General features: G+C 38.6%; 1 long non-coding RNA gene across 1 annotated transcript in view; it reads left to right on the top strand.

Moving 5' to 3' along the window:
* Positions 1-8,852, top strand: part of LOC149453159 (uncharacterized) — a 107,331-nt gene extending 98,479 nt beyond the window's left edge. The window contains exon 3 of the long non-coding RNA XR_016314731.1: positions 7,559-8,852. This is a non-coding gene — a long non-coding RNA (uncharacterized LOC149453159). The remainder of the gene's footprint in view (positions 1-7,558) is intronic.
* Positions 8,853-15,083: the final 6,231 nt, after the last annotated feature.

The raw sequence follows: 15,083 nt of genomic DNA, 5'->3' as shown, positions 1-15,083 counted from the left end.
ATAAAGGGTGGCTTTGTCTAGGGAATGTACAAAACCAAGTAAAAAAGAAAAGTGATGTGTTCTGTGCTATAATCAAAATTATAATGACAGTGCACAGCACGTTATGGTTTTTGATTACTTGATCTCTTTGATCCCAGTGGCTATAAAGACCAAAGTAGCTTGAAAGGACTATTTTTATTTGTTTTAGTTATTATTGAGCAATGAACCATGCCAAATGAGCATAGTCATTTGAAGGACTTAATCCACAGTAACCTGATGAATAGCAGCAAATAAAAGCTTAACCTAGCACACGCACATATGGATTTACATAACAAATATATTAGAAACATGGTCATACACATTTCCAACAGAAGAACATTTATTGATCTTTGGGTTCTGTAGGGAAAGATATAGTTGAGATAACATTGTATGGAAGGACTGTTTATATTCTTCAGTTGTAACCATAAAGCCATAGATAGAACAGGCTTACATCCCAAACCAAATTTATTTTATAGGAAATCCTCTTTGATTTTTCCAAAAGGTTATTTGTAAAGCTTGGGAGCCCCCCACTTAATGGAAACTGCTTTTCTGGCGTTAATGGTAATAGCAGTATTTAAATAAGAGCTGCTTTTAAATGATATGGCAGCAAACTGAATATTTTACTGAACTGAATATTTTTTCTCTGCGCACTGGCACATTTTCTCTGTATATGTAATAAAGTGCAGAAACCTTTTGACCATCATTATGTTTCATGGGCCTTTAGCCAGCTATGGCCTTCTACTGTCCTCAGCTGCCCTGCCAGTAGACATCTGTCTGATAATCTAGTTTGGAATGCAGCTGTTTATATGGAGTCCATATGTGTTTCTTTCACACGGTTCATGGCATTTTAACCGTTGCTCTAAATCTACTGAACTGAAGAGCAGATGTTTCCTGTCTAACGTCATAGTGTATTGCATATAGATGCAAAATCTCCTGTCTGAATTCATTGCACAGATAACAATCAAATACACACAGGTGATATTCCAAACTAGAACAGTTTACTTGTAAACCACGTGTATATACCAAGCACCAAGATACATTATATGTAATAAGACAAATCCACTTTGAGCACTCTAGTTTCACTTAGCAGAAAAGACACAGTACAGCACTAAGAAACATTCATTTCTGGAAATTTAACAGATGCACATAACTGTTTTAAAGTGATGTAGACCATAAATAAGGCTTGATGGTGCCGCTCTCTTTTAAAATATACCTATAAATATTAGGAATTCAATAACTAGAAGTGTAAAGGCTGATAACTTGAAGATATATTCATCCATTTCCTTTAGCTAATGCCTGAGCTCCTCTGTAGGAAGTGTAAAGGTTGATGACCTAAAGGTGAACATATTTTCATCCATCTACTTCAACTACTGCCTAAGCCCTACTGTAGGTTGGCAGAAGTCAACTTTTGGACAGGGGGGCATACCAGCTTACTGTATAAGTGAAGCTTCTCTGATCACGTTCAGTAAGAGAAGGAAGGAAGGAAAGAAGGAAGGAAGGATGGAAGGAAGGAAAGAAGGAACAAAGGAAGGAAGCGAAAAGGAAAGAAGGAAGGAAGGAAAGAAAGAAGGAAGAAAGGGAGAAGGAAGGACGGACGGAAGGGAGAAGAAAAGAAGGAAGGAAGGAAAGAAAGAAGGAAGGAAGGGAGAAAGGGAGAAGGAAGGAAGGAAGGAAGGAAGGAAGGAAGGAAGGAAGGAAGGAAGGAAGGAAAGAAGGAAGGAAGGAAGAAAGGGAGAAGGAAGGAAGGAAGGGAGAAGGAAAGAAGCAAGGAAGGAAAGAAAGAAGGAAGGAAGGGAGAAAGAGAGAAGGAAGGAAGGAAAGAAATAAGGAAGAAAGGGAGAAGGAAGGACGGAAGGAAGGAAGGGAGAAGGAAAGAAGGAAGGAAGGAAAGAAAGACGGAAGGAAGGGAGAAAGAGAGAAGGAAGGAAGGAAAGAAGGAAGGAAGGGAGAAGGAAAGAAGGAAAGAAGGAAGGAAGGAAGGAAGGAAGGAAGGAAGGAAGGAAGGAAGGAAGGAAGGAAGGAGGAATATGCAAACATGGAGCTCTGGTTCAACCCTCCATAGGACCTTGTCCCCTAATGGTGCTTTATTTATAACAATTAGGACAAGGGAGAGCACATTGTATGTTGATGACTGTTATAATTTTATAGGATGATGAGAATTTGTTTATATGAAGTAAAAATATGCTCATCCACATAGCTAAAGACAAATGGTAGTCAAACTGTAAGTGAATGGCGTGTATTAAATATGCTTTTCATGCAGAAACTCTAATATGCCTCTATTCATACTGAGTCAGCAAAGTTATTAGCCCTTTTATTTTGCAATTATTGGGTTCTGTGCTGGGTTCCTACCAGGACCATTTTATAATGGTATTGGTTTATTCTCCCCATGTCAGTGTAGATTTCATCCAGATGTTCCAGCTTCCTTTGACAACCCTAAAACATACTATTAGGTAAATCAGCTTCTGCTCCCACAGCGCATGTTTATTGACTGTGGTAGAGAAATTGAATTACAAACTCCTTAGACAACAAAGACAGTTTTGAATAGCTCTCTGTAAAGCGCTACATTATCTGTTGACCCTATATATTGGATAAGATAAATAAAATGTTTTCATCTCTGTATAATGCGTGTTTATCTTCTGGTAAAAGGCGGATTTGTCCTTACACCAAAAAGCATCAGCAAATTTAGGTCAGAGAAGAGAATTCCTGCAGAAACATCGCTTTTCTGCTCCAATTCCTCTGCTCGGCCACTGGATGCGTAGCTAACACCGTCACTTAAATTATGTCCTTTCCATCAGCGCTGGTGCATAGGCCACTGGAGACAGGCCGCAGAGACAGCAAAAGTCCCCTCGGGTATGTGAGAGAGGGAGGGAAGCGCTTACTTGCCTCCTCATCCTGACAGTGTGCATTAGGATTCCTGTATCTGCAAAGAGAAATCTTGTGTACGTTTTCACCCCATCGCTTACGGCAAACAAATTGCTTGGTTTATTTATATCTAGAGCACCCCTCAGCTCAGCCCTCTTTGTGCCTCTAGCAGATGAAGGAAAACTATTTAGCTACATAATTATTTTGTATATTTTCCTATATGCGCAATTGTATGCATGGCTTGCTGAAGATTTTCAAAATTCTACTTAATAAGTCATGTACTCAAGAAAAGGAGTAAAAAGGAGTAAAGAGCAAAATGTAGAATTGCATTATTAAAACAAAAAATAAAAAGCCTGTGTGTACACATTTTGCTTGGTAATAAACATCTAAATAACATGTAGACATGCTAGAAACCTAAGTGAAATATGAATCAAAGCTATCAAACATTATACTTATGTCTCCATTTCATACTGAGAGAATAACATGACCAGAGTTTTTTCCTTTGTTAGTCTAGAGGAAATATTCATTGGAATTAGTTACAGTATATTCATTGTGCAATGTGATGTACAGCATTGTCATGTCAATTTTTGTAACAAGCTTATTTTTTGGAACCGTTTACGGCCATCTCCTCTGTATATAGATTGTTTTTCTTCCTATACAGATTTTTGATTGGTGGTGTCTACTAGTACCATATCTCTGTATATAAAACAGAGAGTTAAATTTGCTTTGGATTTCTGTGAAGTAAGATTAAAGTGGTTCTAAAGGCAGAAGGATTTTTACCGTAATGCATTTTCTGAATCCTCCCCCCCAGCTCGGGAGTGAGTATGCATGAGTGCCCCCATAGCAAAAGGCTTGCTATGGGGGGCACTCGGTTGGGAGATAAGACAAGGAAAGCTGGTGGGGTACCCAAGAAGAGGAGGATTAGGGTTGCTCTGTGCAAAAGCATTTCAGAGCAGGTAAGTATGAAATGTTTGTTATTTTTTTTTAAATAAAAGTTTAGCTTTTAGTATAGCTTTAATGTAACATGGTTTTTGACCAAAGAGTAGAAACGTATGAAAGGCCTAGTCATTTATTTGTACCTTGATTGGCATGATCTCTTAAAACAGATTTGTTTTCTGATATGTGCACTAAATGAAACCATTGGGTGACTCTTAACCAATTTCATCCTTAAAGTGTATCTAAACCCAAGAACAAAAATGTAATATATTTTAGTTTACCAGTTCTAAAAGGTGGTAGCTGAATTAGACATCTTTTTTCAGGCTTTTATTTTCATTTTTTTCACCATTCAAACACACTTCCTGTCCTAGGAGGACAATGCTCACTCACTGTGCTGTGTATATAGGTGTCTGTTTATGAACCAGCGGTAAATGATCGCTGCTCAGTTCTCCAGAATTCTCAGAGAATACAGTTCTCCTGTGGATGCCGTTTATGAAGCGGTGTAGATCAGTTCTCCGAACGATCTAAATTATCGCTGCTTAGTTTGTGGTTCCTCCGATTCTCCAGCTCTGGGCTGGAGAATCTGGAGGGAGAACACAGATCTCCAGTGAAGGGCTGAACATGTTCTCCGCTGATCTCCTGAGTGTCAAGAACTGTGAATGACCAGAGAATAGCTGCGATCCTCTGAATCGCAGCTATTCTCTGTGTCATAAACGGACACCATAATGTGATAAGGGGGTGCCAACCCAAAAATAAAACCGTATGAAGTGCAGTTGCCCCTTTAAGTGTACACAACACTAAATTATAAAACCAAATGAATAAAAACCAAATGAACCTACTGTATAACTACTTCAAAAATATAAATCAGTAATACTTAGATAACAAAAAAGCCTTTAAAATAGAAGAGTGTGCCCAACCACCATGTCTTTAATCAGAATTGTGAATCTTCCATAAATTCAGCAACAAGTGCTGCATCACATGAGAGAATGCTCACCTATCAAACATATACAGCTATCACAAGCCTATCACGCCTTCCAAATAGACCCAGAAGAAGTAAGCTGAATACAATATTTCCATTCAATATAAATGTTGACTCTCTCTTAGTGGTGATGAACATATTAAGCCCAATAAAATGATATATTCCTAGCTTAGTATGTTTATTAAAAGCAGGATACGGCATTTCTGGTTGGTGAAATGCATGCTGGCTCTGTGAGCGGTGGTGCTTTTTGTGTCTAAGCTGTTTATGTTGGTGTCTTTCATGTGCACCAGAAAAATGTGAGCGCAATATTTTATTACCGTTCTTATTTATCCAGCATTTAATAAGCATACTACGCTATGAATATATCATGTTATTGGGCTTATTATGTTCATTACCACTGAGAGAGAGTCAACATTTGAAGTGCATGGAGATACCGGATTCAGCTTACTTCTTTCTATTTATAAGGCATGATAGGCTTGTGAAAGCCGCATATGTTTGGTGAGTGAACATTCTCCCTACACGTGGTAGAGCACTTGTTGCTGAATTTATTGAAGATTCACAATTCTGAATAAAGACACGGTGATTGGGAACACTGTTCTATTTTATGAACTTTTTTGATATCTATGTACATGCTGTATGTGGATACCAACTTATATTTTTGAAGTAGTTATATGTTCACCTTGACGTGTAAAGGAGTAGCGTCTACCTTTATTCATTTAGTTTCATTCACTGTACTGTATCAATAGCGGAGCAGCATTGTAGCATTTTCACCCTAGCATGGGACTTCAGCACACCTCCCCCTCTCACCTCTTTTATAACATGGGGGGGAGGGTTTCTACAGCCCACAAAGTAAGGTGGAAACAGCTGTAAATTACATGAATGTGGTACAAGCAAAGAGCACAAGGAGCTATTAGCGCACAAGACATTTTTCAGGAGTAATGTATATTTTAGGCACTGATTGAATGGATATAACAAAACATTTTCAGTGTTATATTTAACCACTTACCCTCCTGAGGATTTACCCCCCTTTCTGACCAGGCCACTTTTTGCATTACGGCGCTGCATTACTGTAACTGACAATTGCACGGTCATGCAGCGCTGCACCCAAATGAAATTTGTATCTTTTTTTCCCTCAAATTGAGCTTTCTTTAAGTGGTATTTGATCGCCTGTGCATTTTAAATTTTTGTGCGCTTAAAAAAAAAAGACCGAAATTTCATCATATATGTAGGTCAAAATGTATTCTGCTACATGTCTTTCCTCCAAAAAATCCCAATACACGTACATTAATTGGTTCACATGAAAGTTATAATGTTTACAATTGACGGTATATATACTGGAATTTTTTTTCTTTATTTTTACTAGTAATGGCGGCGATCAGCGACTTATAGTGGGTGTGCACAGCCATCCAAAGCAGGGTGCACGAGCTGACAGGGAGAACTGTTTTGTTTGCAAACAGTTCTCCCCATTGGAGACGCTTGGCAATCACCGGGCACCAGCGAGTAATCACCAGCCAGGACCCGGTGATTGACAGCCATGGCTGTGAATGGTGGCACAGGCAGGGAGTGGTTGCGCTTCGCGCGCGCCCCCCTACCCAGAAATGCATAATCACATATATAAGTGATTTTGCGCACCCATGCCGTCAGGAAGCGGTTAACAGACCAAAAGGGCACAAATAAAATAACGTTATTGTTACTGTTTACATACACTTTAGTGGCCATTGAAGACATGGAAGAGTAGGACTGCATCGTTATATGGCCCTAAGACAGATAGTGTGTATCACAGCATCGAGTGTAAACAAGGATCCTAAACTGTTGATCTGTTGGATGTATAAAGCTGGTTGGCACTGGAATACGAATAGTTTAGCTTGTTGATGAATTTCCAGACCTTGCGAATGTAAGCAGTTTTCACATCTTCATCTGCAAGTCAGCAGTTGATGTAATGGTTTACACCTAGACTTTACATCATAATTGTAATTGGCAGCTGTTCAATAAAGCAGTAGATGTAATTTAAAGTTAATTTTGGTAAAATATAATTTTCTGTTCATGTAAATGCACGTGTAGGTAGCACTTATGCCTATTGAGTTACTATAGACAATAAATATTTCTCTTTCATTTTAGGAATCAGGCCAGTGTTAATCCCTGTCATGATTTAGAGCTAAAAATCATGGTTTTAATCTAAGGATTAATGTTATAAATTCTCATTCTAGAAAATGGTTTTATTTTGTACTTTATGGAGCTTGGGAAATATATTTGAATGTAACCTACATTAGGAAACCCTTTAAAGTTCTATGTTCTATCAATTTCCTGTACCGCCAATACAATTCTATCAGTGTGTCTGTCTATCTATCCAGTCTTTTTTTGTGTGTAGAAAATTCTGATTAAAGCATCTATGTAAACACAAGAATAATATAGTGGTTCCAGATCTTTATTGCTGGTACAGAGTCTTGCTCCACCCACTGAAGTCAAGATAGTTTTGCTACATATTAAAGATAATCAGTTATTCTGCATTAAAGCGTATCTAAACCAAAAAAACAAACATTTATTATAATGTAGTATACCAGTCCTTCAAAACATCTATAAAAATATGCCAGAATTTTCTTGAACCATTTTGGTTAAATCATCAAAATATATATTTTCAATATATTTGATTATTGCTCGATTTATATGTTTGTTTTAATTTTCCAACAAGATGATAGAATTCTGTCAAATCTCAGTGAGTGTCTTTTAACAAAATAAATATTTTCCTCTTTTTTTCTTTTTCAGCACATTTATCTTGATGGTTTGCCAGCTGTTCTCCGAGAACACTGATTAGTCTTCCATCTGCAATTACCTCAGCTGACTACAGGGTACCAATTAAATAAATCTCTAAGCACGTCCCAGGAAAGGGTTAATTCTGGAATCTCAAGCACAGAGGATCCACAACGAATAATACTTCTAATGAAACTACATGCTTGGATCATAATAAATGCTTACACGAGCCAAGTTTAAAATGGCAGCCTGCTTTTATCAGGACACCATTCAAGCTGATAAACGGCATGTTTATTTTAGGACTGTCTTGATGAACATTCAACGCTGTCGGTGAGTTTGGTATTAGAAGGCAAACCATCGATCGTTGACTGTACATCACGACAAGACCATTGTCTGCAGAACTTCATACCTGCCATTTTTTTTATGACTTATATCCCACTGGCTCCAACTTCAAAGCCAACAGCAACCCAAAAATGTCTGTGTTTTATTAACCATGTTTTAGATGTTTTTTACATTACTAGATTCCTTCTACATTTGTTGTGTCTGTTTGATGCCACAGGTTTAGAAAATTGTGGCTCTAATGAACTTACAATCTGCCTTTCATTCGATAAAAAGTTCAATGTAACAACAGTTCATTCTAATACTCATTTACTCTATCATTTTGGTGTCTTGAAAATATTAAAGTAAAGATTTATCTAAGTTTTAAATTAAGCCTGTAAATACTCTCTGTAAAAATAACTCAGTCTGCACTGTAAATTGAATTATATTTTAGATTTATTAGTGTTTTTTTGATAATACAAATTTGATGTTGTACTGTGCATACTTCAAACTTCTTTACTTTAGTGTCTGAAATTCAAACTTCTTTACTTATTTAAACTAGTGTCCAAGTATTATAGGTGCCAACGATGACAATTCAGGTTTTTTTGCAAAGCACATGATACACCTGTCTACTATCAATTTCTTCCACTGTTACATTCAGATTCAGAATGGAGAGCTTTATGAAGAAACTAAATGAAAGGTCACATTTAACATTCATTGCTGTCGGTGGGTTGAATTTTGTGAATAAACTCGCTGAACGATGAATGCAACTGTGTCCCCACTTTAAACATAGAAAGAAACACATATTTGGACCTTAACTGATAATATAAAGTACTGTATATTATCCATGACAAATAATAGATTAATATTGGGACTCATCATTACTATCAATAATGTCTGGAGTCATCTAACGCTGGTCACTAATTGTGACAAAACAACAAGATTCACCAATTGGTGCATTCTATATTGAAGAATAAAATCTAAAGAAATATGTTGTTTGTGCTATGTAGCATTATTTCATTTGCTTCCTTTATATTCATTCAAAATTTGAGAATTTCACCGTCACCAGCTAGACACAGAGACATGCAGGGAGCTCATTTGAATGCTGGAGATTTGCAGTTTGCAGGACACACCTGAAACCTGACTCAATTACCAATACACATGACATATATATATATATATATATGAAAAGAGAAAGTAACAAAGTTTAGTCTCCTAAAAATGTTCAATGTATAGGTTTTAAATTTAGTGGGCTCAGCAGGACCATGGGTGACCCACAATACATGGATGTGTTATAGTTAAATAGCAAGATTGCAAACCTTTTTTTTTGTGGTAGAACTTTCAGATCTCTGTGAATATAAGGGCAAAAGCACACATATTAAAAATAATTGTAAATGGTTTTTGCAATGAGACTTAAGGGGAACTTTGAAAGCGTTTTGTGCATCTTATACATGCATACTGTATATATATATATTTATATATATAGAATTTTGTATAAACCAAATAGATTTATTCTGTCATCAATCTTATGCTTTATTGCTTGCGCTGCAGTAGGATTAATTTAAAGCAGAGTTCCAGCTGAAAAAAAGTCAGCAGCTACAAAAACTGTAGCTGCTGACTTTTAAAATACAGCCACTTACCTGTTCCTTGGTCCAGCGGTGTCCTCACCACTGCTGGTTTAACCGGACGTCTTCTTTCCCTGGTGCTGGCATCTTCAGTGTGGGCACCCGGCTTTGACAGCTTGCAACTTCACAGCTGGGTGCTCACTGAGCATGCGTGAGAAGCTCTGTGCTTTTTGAATGGCACCGTAGTCTTCTAGGACCTGTCACGTGTCCCACAAGACTACATTGAGGAAGGGGGGGAAGACAACGTCTGCTTCTGATCTCCTAGGTGATCGCAGCAGACGTGGGAGAGGGTACTTGTCAAATTTGGGTACCCACTCCCCAAATGTGCCAATCCTTAGTGGGGAGCGGGAGACAAAGCATTAAAGCAGAACTTCCCCTTTTGGGTGGAACTCCGCTTTAAAGCACCAAGCAAGGGTGCCTGAAAGTTCATTGTAATCATCATTGGAAATTAAAGTGTTACTAAACCCATTATCTCGCATTCACTATATCTGGTCTCCCACAGTACACAGAACATGGAAATGCAATTATTTTAGTAAATATAAACTGCTAAACACCTTTTCTCATCAGCAGTTAGAGCAGTCTTCTGACTTACATCTGTGTTCAGCAGAGCACTGGTTAACGTTTGTAGGAGGAGCTTTCTCTAGGAGGATGTAGAACCCCTGACCTCTGTCTGGGCAGTGCTGATTGGCACTGTGCTGATCACTTGCACTCTCACCAGAGAAGAAAAAAATCCCTATAGAGCAATACATACCAAACTGAGCATGTGCATTGTCTCCACACAATATGTCTTATCAGGAGATAAGAGGGTGAAACTGGAAGAAAGGAAGGATCAGAGAAGACAGGATTAAACATCCTTTTGACATAATGCAGAGGATTAACCCCTTCAGTTCCACAGTGAGTATCACAAGAATGCTTTACTGCATACACAGAGTGATTTTACTGTTGTTGGTTTAGTAACACTCTAGGTTTAGCTGCTCAGTTTAAATCATTCATTCATTCATTCATTCATCTAGCATGCTAGTTCTCCTCACACCCCTTTGTTAACAATCTGGCTATCTACTATGCCTGAATTTATGGGAAAAACTGCAGCCATGAGGCTGACTCAGAATGCAGAGTCCATCTCTGGATTCCTTGGGGCTGCAGTTTCTTCTGTACAGTCAGCTAAGGATGAGGAGGATTGTGCTTTGTCCTTTTTGAGAAGTTGGTAAAGGAGGAGTCCCAATCCATAGACAACTCCAAAACTGCAGGTTCTGCCCTGAAACTTGTCATTGCAACAATGTCCATCTGCCTGATCTTAGCAGTCTGGTCCAAATTTCCCAGGATTCTGGATCTATCCTAACAGATCCTTCTGTTCTCCAACAGCTGGAGCTTATGCTTTTTAACTTTACTTTATTATTTTGAAGGGCTAACTGATGTTATATGCCAAATTTGAAGAATGGACCTCTTTTCTATACACATGTGGAGGACCCTTTGGCCTAAATATTGGTCTGTCAACCAAACCCACCGAACACTACACATTCAAGTAAATGTGGAAGCAATGCAAAACACGCAGTTGATGAGAGTTTGTCAGCAAAAATGGTGTTAAAACAAGCGGTGAGGAGTTGTCACATCACTTCCTCATCGCCTGTCAGTTGCCTGTGGAGCGCGATCCGAACACAAATCGAGCAATAGAGGCAAGGGAGATTTAGACGCATGTCTAAATCTACCCTTAATATATGATTAAGAAAATAGATTATTTTACTTACTGTAAGATCCTTTGGAGTACATTAAGTGGCATGGGTCCCTCCCATCCTTCCCATCTGTTCTGATCATCCAAATGTAATATTGTTTGAAACAAAACTGAGGCATGCCGGACGTGGGAAGGGTTATACTGGGCTGCCCTTGCAGCTTTGTTTGCAGGGTCCTATGTCCTGAAATCTGCTGCATAACTCACTGTACCTGAATGCTTCATCCCATGTCCCTTAATGTACTCCTAATAGATTTTACACCAAGTCAAATATATATATTTATATCCACCAATCAAATTTAAGTTTACCTTGCAAGTGTGAATCTGATTAGTTATACATCAAACCCAAAGAGAGAAAGCTTTGCAATGCAGCCTTCCAGAAGAAGACCTACCCACAGCATAATTAAAGATCTGCCTAGAATCTAAGTGGATTTCACAGATACAGGAGATTACTGATTGCCTTTGTTTGTGGCCTGGATTTGCTCTTCTGTTCAGTGGATGTTTATGGGGTTTTTTTCACAATTACTTTTTGACACTCCAAACTTTTCTTCAGTTAAAAAGAAGCCATATTTTACAGATTAAAAAAAAAAAGATGTAACCTGGCAAGAACGATCTTTCAAATCAGAGTCTGTTTGATGGTATATACATATAACACAAACCAACATATTTCAGGGGATCAAAGAGGTACCCCTTTCATCAGAGCTGGAATAAGTATGTGTGACTAATGTGGAGTTGTGGTAGAAGTCTGCAGCTCTGTGCCTTTGGTCAAATTGAGAACGGATGCCAGCTGCCCAAATTTAATTCCTATAGAATGTCAGTTCACAATTTGTGAGGTTGTTTCACTAAACAGGGAGTGCCTGTACACAAGATTTCATGAAAAGGTCCAAAACCTACCCATTCTTATGAGATTTGGGAGAGGGTACATGTTCAACCCCTAAATAATTCTCACTTTAACAATTTTTTGGTACTATATGGCTCAACAAAACTTAATTAAAAAAAAAAAGTCAATAAACCTGAAAAAATGTGCACGAAAACATTAAGGTAAGAAAACTATTAAATAGGTAAATTAATGTAATCTGTAATATGCTGCTTAATTTGTCATTGCTATATAAATATGAGAAATAAAGCAGGAAAATAAATTAAGGTCCCTTTTGTAGAACTACAGTCATGGCCGAAATTGTTGGCACCCTTGATATTTTTCCTGAAAATCAAGTATTTCACACAAAAAAGGTATTGCATTAACACATGTTTTGCTATACACATGTTTATTCCCTTTGTATGTATTGGAACAAATATAAAACAGAGGCAGAAAAGCAAATATGACATAATGTCACACAAAACCCCAAAAATGGGCTGGACAAAAGTATTGGCACCCTTAACTTAATATTTGGTTGCACACCCTTTGGAAAACATAACTGAAATCAGTCGCTTCCTATAACCATCAATAAGCTTCTGACACCTCTCACCCGGAATTTTGGACCACTCTTCCTTTGCAAACAGCTCCAGGTCTCTCTTATTGGAAGGACACCTTTTCCCAACAGCAATTTTAAGATCTCTCCACAGGTGTTCAATGGGATTTAGATCTGGGCTCATTGCTGGCCACTTCAGAACTCTCCAGCGCTTCTTTGCCATCCATTTCTGAGTGCTTTTTGACGTATGTTTGGGGTCATTGTCCTGCTGGAAGACCCAGGATCTTGGACGCAAACCCAGCTTTCTGACACTGGGCCCTACAGTGCGACCCAAAATCCTTTGGTAATCCTCAGATTTCATGATGCCTTGCACACAGTCAAGGCACCCAGTGCCAGAGGCAGCAAAACAACCCCAAAACATCATTGAACCTCCACCATATTTTACCGTAGGTACTGTGTTTTGTTCTTTGTAGGCCTCATTCCGTTTTCGGTAAACAGTAGAATGATGTGCTTTACCGAAAAGCTCTATCTTGGTCTCATCTGTCCACAAGACGTTTTCCCAGAAGGCTTTTGGCTTACTCAAGTACATTTTGGCAAACTGTAGTCTTGCTTTTTTATGTCTCTGTGTCAGCAGTGGGGTCCTCCTGGGTCTCCTGCCATAGCGTTTCATTTCATTTAAATGTCGACGGATAGTTCGCGCTGACACTGATGCTCCCTGAGCCTGCAGGACAGCTTGAATGTCTTTGGAACATGTTTGGGGCTGCTTATCCACCATCCGGACTATTCTGCGTTGCAATCTTTCATCAATTTTCCTCATCCGTCCACGACCAGGGAGATTAGCTACAGTGCCATGGGTTGCAAACTTCTTGATAATGTTGCGCACTGTGGACAAAGGCAAATCTAGTTCTCTGGAGATGGACTTGTAACCTTGAGATTGTTGATATTTTGCCACAATTTTGGTTCTCAGGTCCTCAGACAGTTCTCGTCTCCTCTTTCTGTTGTCCATGCTTAGTGTGGCACAGACAGACACACAATGCAAAGGTTAAGTGAACGTCTCTCCTTTTTATCTGCTTTCAGGTGTGATTTCTATATTGCCCACACCTGTTACTTGCCCCAGGTGAGTTTACAGGAGCATCACATGCTTGTAACATTCTTATTTATCCGCAGTTGTGAAAGGGTGCCAATACTTTTGTCCAGCCCATTTTTGGAGGTTTGTGTGACATTATGTCGAATTTGCTTTCTTTCCTCCCTTTTTTTGTTTTGTCCCAATACACACAAAGGGAATAAACATGTGTATAGCAAAACATGTGTTAATGCAATACGTTTCGTGAGAAATACATGATTTCCTGGAGAAATATCAAGGGTGCCAACAATTTCGGCCATGACTGTATGTCCAAACTTTGGAAGTCAAATATTTACACATTCTTAACAAGCATTAATCTTTAAAACAAGCCCTCATTGACTTCTGTAGTTACAGCTGTTGTGGAGCAATACCTTCTCAAAGTTCACAATAGAAGCAGTGAAATTATTCAAGTCAGGTCTTGCTGTTTTGCTCTTCCATGTGTGCCTGCACTGTGTTTACACAAGAAATGAAAAGACTGGAAGGCTGTCAACTTACTGCTGGAAGGGGGAAGCTGAGTTATCCAGAGAATGTGAGACGAAAGTGAGAATCTTCTGTTGGGAATTGATGTTGAATTACTGCACAGTGACTGTAGTACAAAGATCAGTAAGGGCATGTGTTAAATTGTATTTACTTCTTTATAGGAATATGTAAATATTTGAATGTTCATTGTCTGGCCATAATAAGTGCTGGTTCACATACACGCGGACTGGATGCGGTTTGAACCGCATCCAATCCGCATGACATGTGAAAACATTGCTTCATACGGTGCCTTTACATATATGTCCGTGGTGGTGCGGATTCAGTGTGGTTTGAAAAAGAGCCATGTGCAATTTCCGAGCAGTGCAGTCCAGTTCAGGTGCGGATTACAGGCTATTGACTTCTATGGGAACCATTTCTAAACCGCCTATGTGCAAACAGGATAATCCTGAGAGCTAATCCTACCCTGAACCTGATGCAAACCTGACATGAACCTGTGAACAACTACTGTATCAATTAGCTGTGAAACCTGATTTTCAATCAGCACTGCACATGTGTGAATCAGTAGAGTTGCCACCTCATCATTAATTATACAGGTTGTGAGGCTAACTTAATGCAAATAAGGCACTAATTTTAATTACCACTTTAATCAGCTACAGATCCTGTGTAATTAATATGTGTTTGGTTTTAAAGAGATGAGGTGGCAACCCTAATTTAAAGCCATAACTTTTGATTGGTTCTTGATCCTTTTTATTCATCTTATCATTGTCACTTTTAGAAGAATAAGAACAGAGGGAAGTTTTCCATTGGGACACCTAATCTAGTGACAACTCTTTAGAAGTCTCCCCTCAAGTTAGAGAGA

The sequence above is a fragment of the Staurois parvus genome, unplaced genomic scaffold (genome assembly GCF_062004578.1).
Source record: "Staurois parvus isolate SC_StPar_1 unplaced genomic scaffold, SC_StPar_1.0 ptg000450l, whole genome shotgun sequence".
NCBI lineage: Eukaryota > Metazoa > Chordata > Amphibia > Anura > Ranidae > Staurois > Staurois parvus.
Note: the sequence above shows the minus strand (reverse complement) of the source record. Positions and strands in the feature narration are given on the sequence as shown.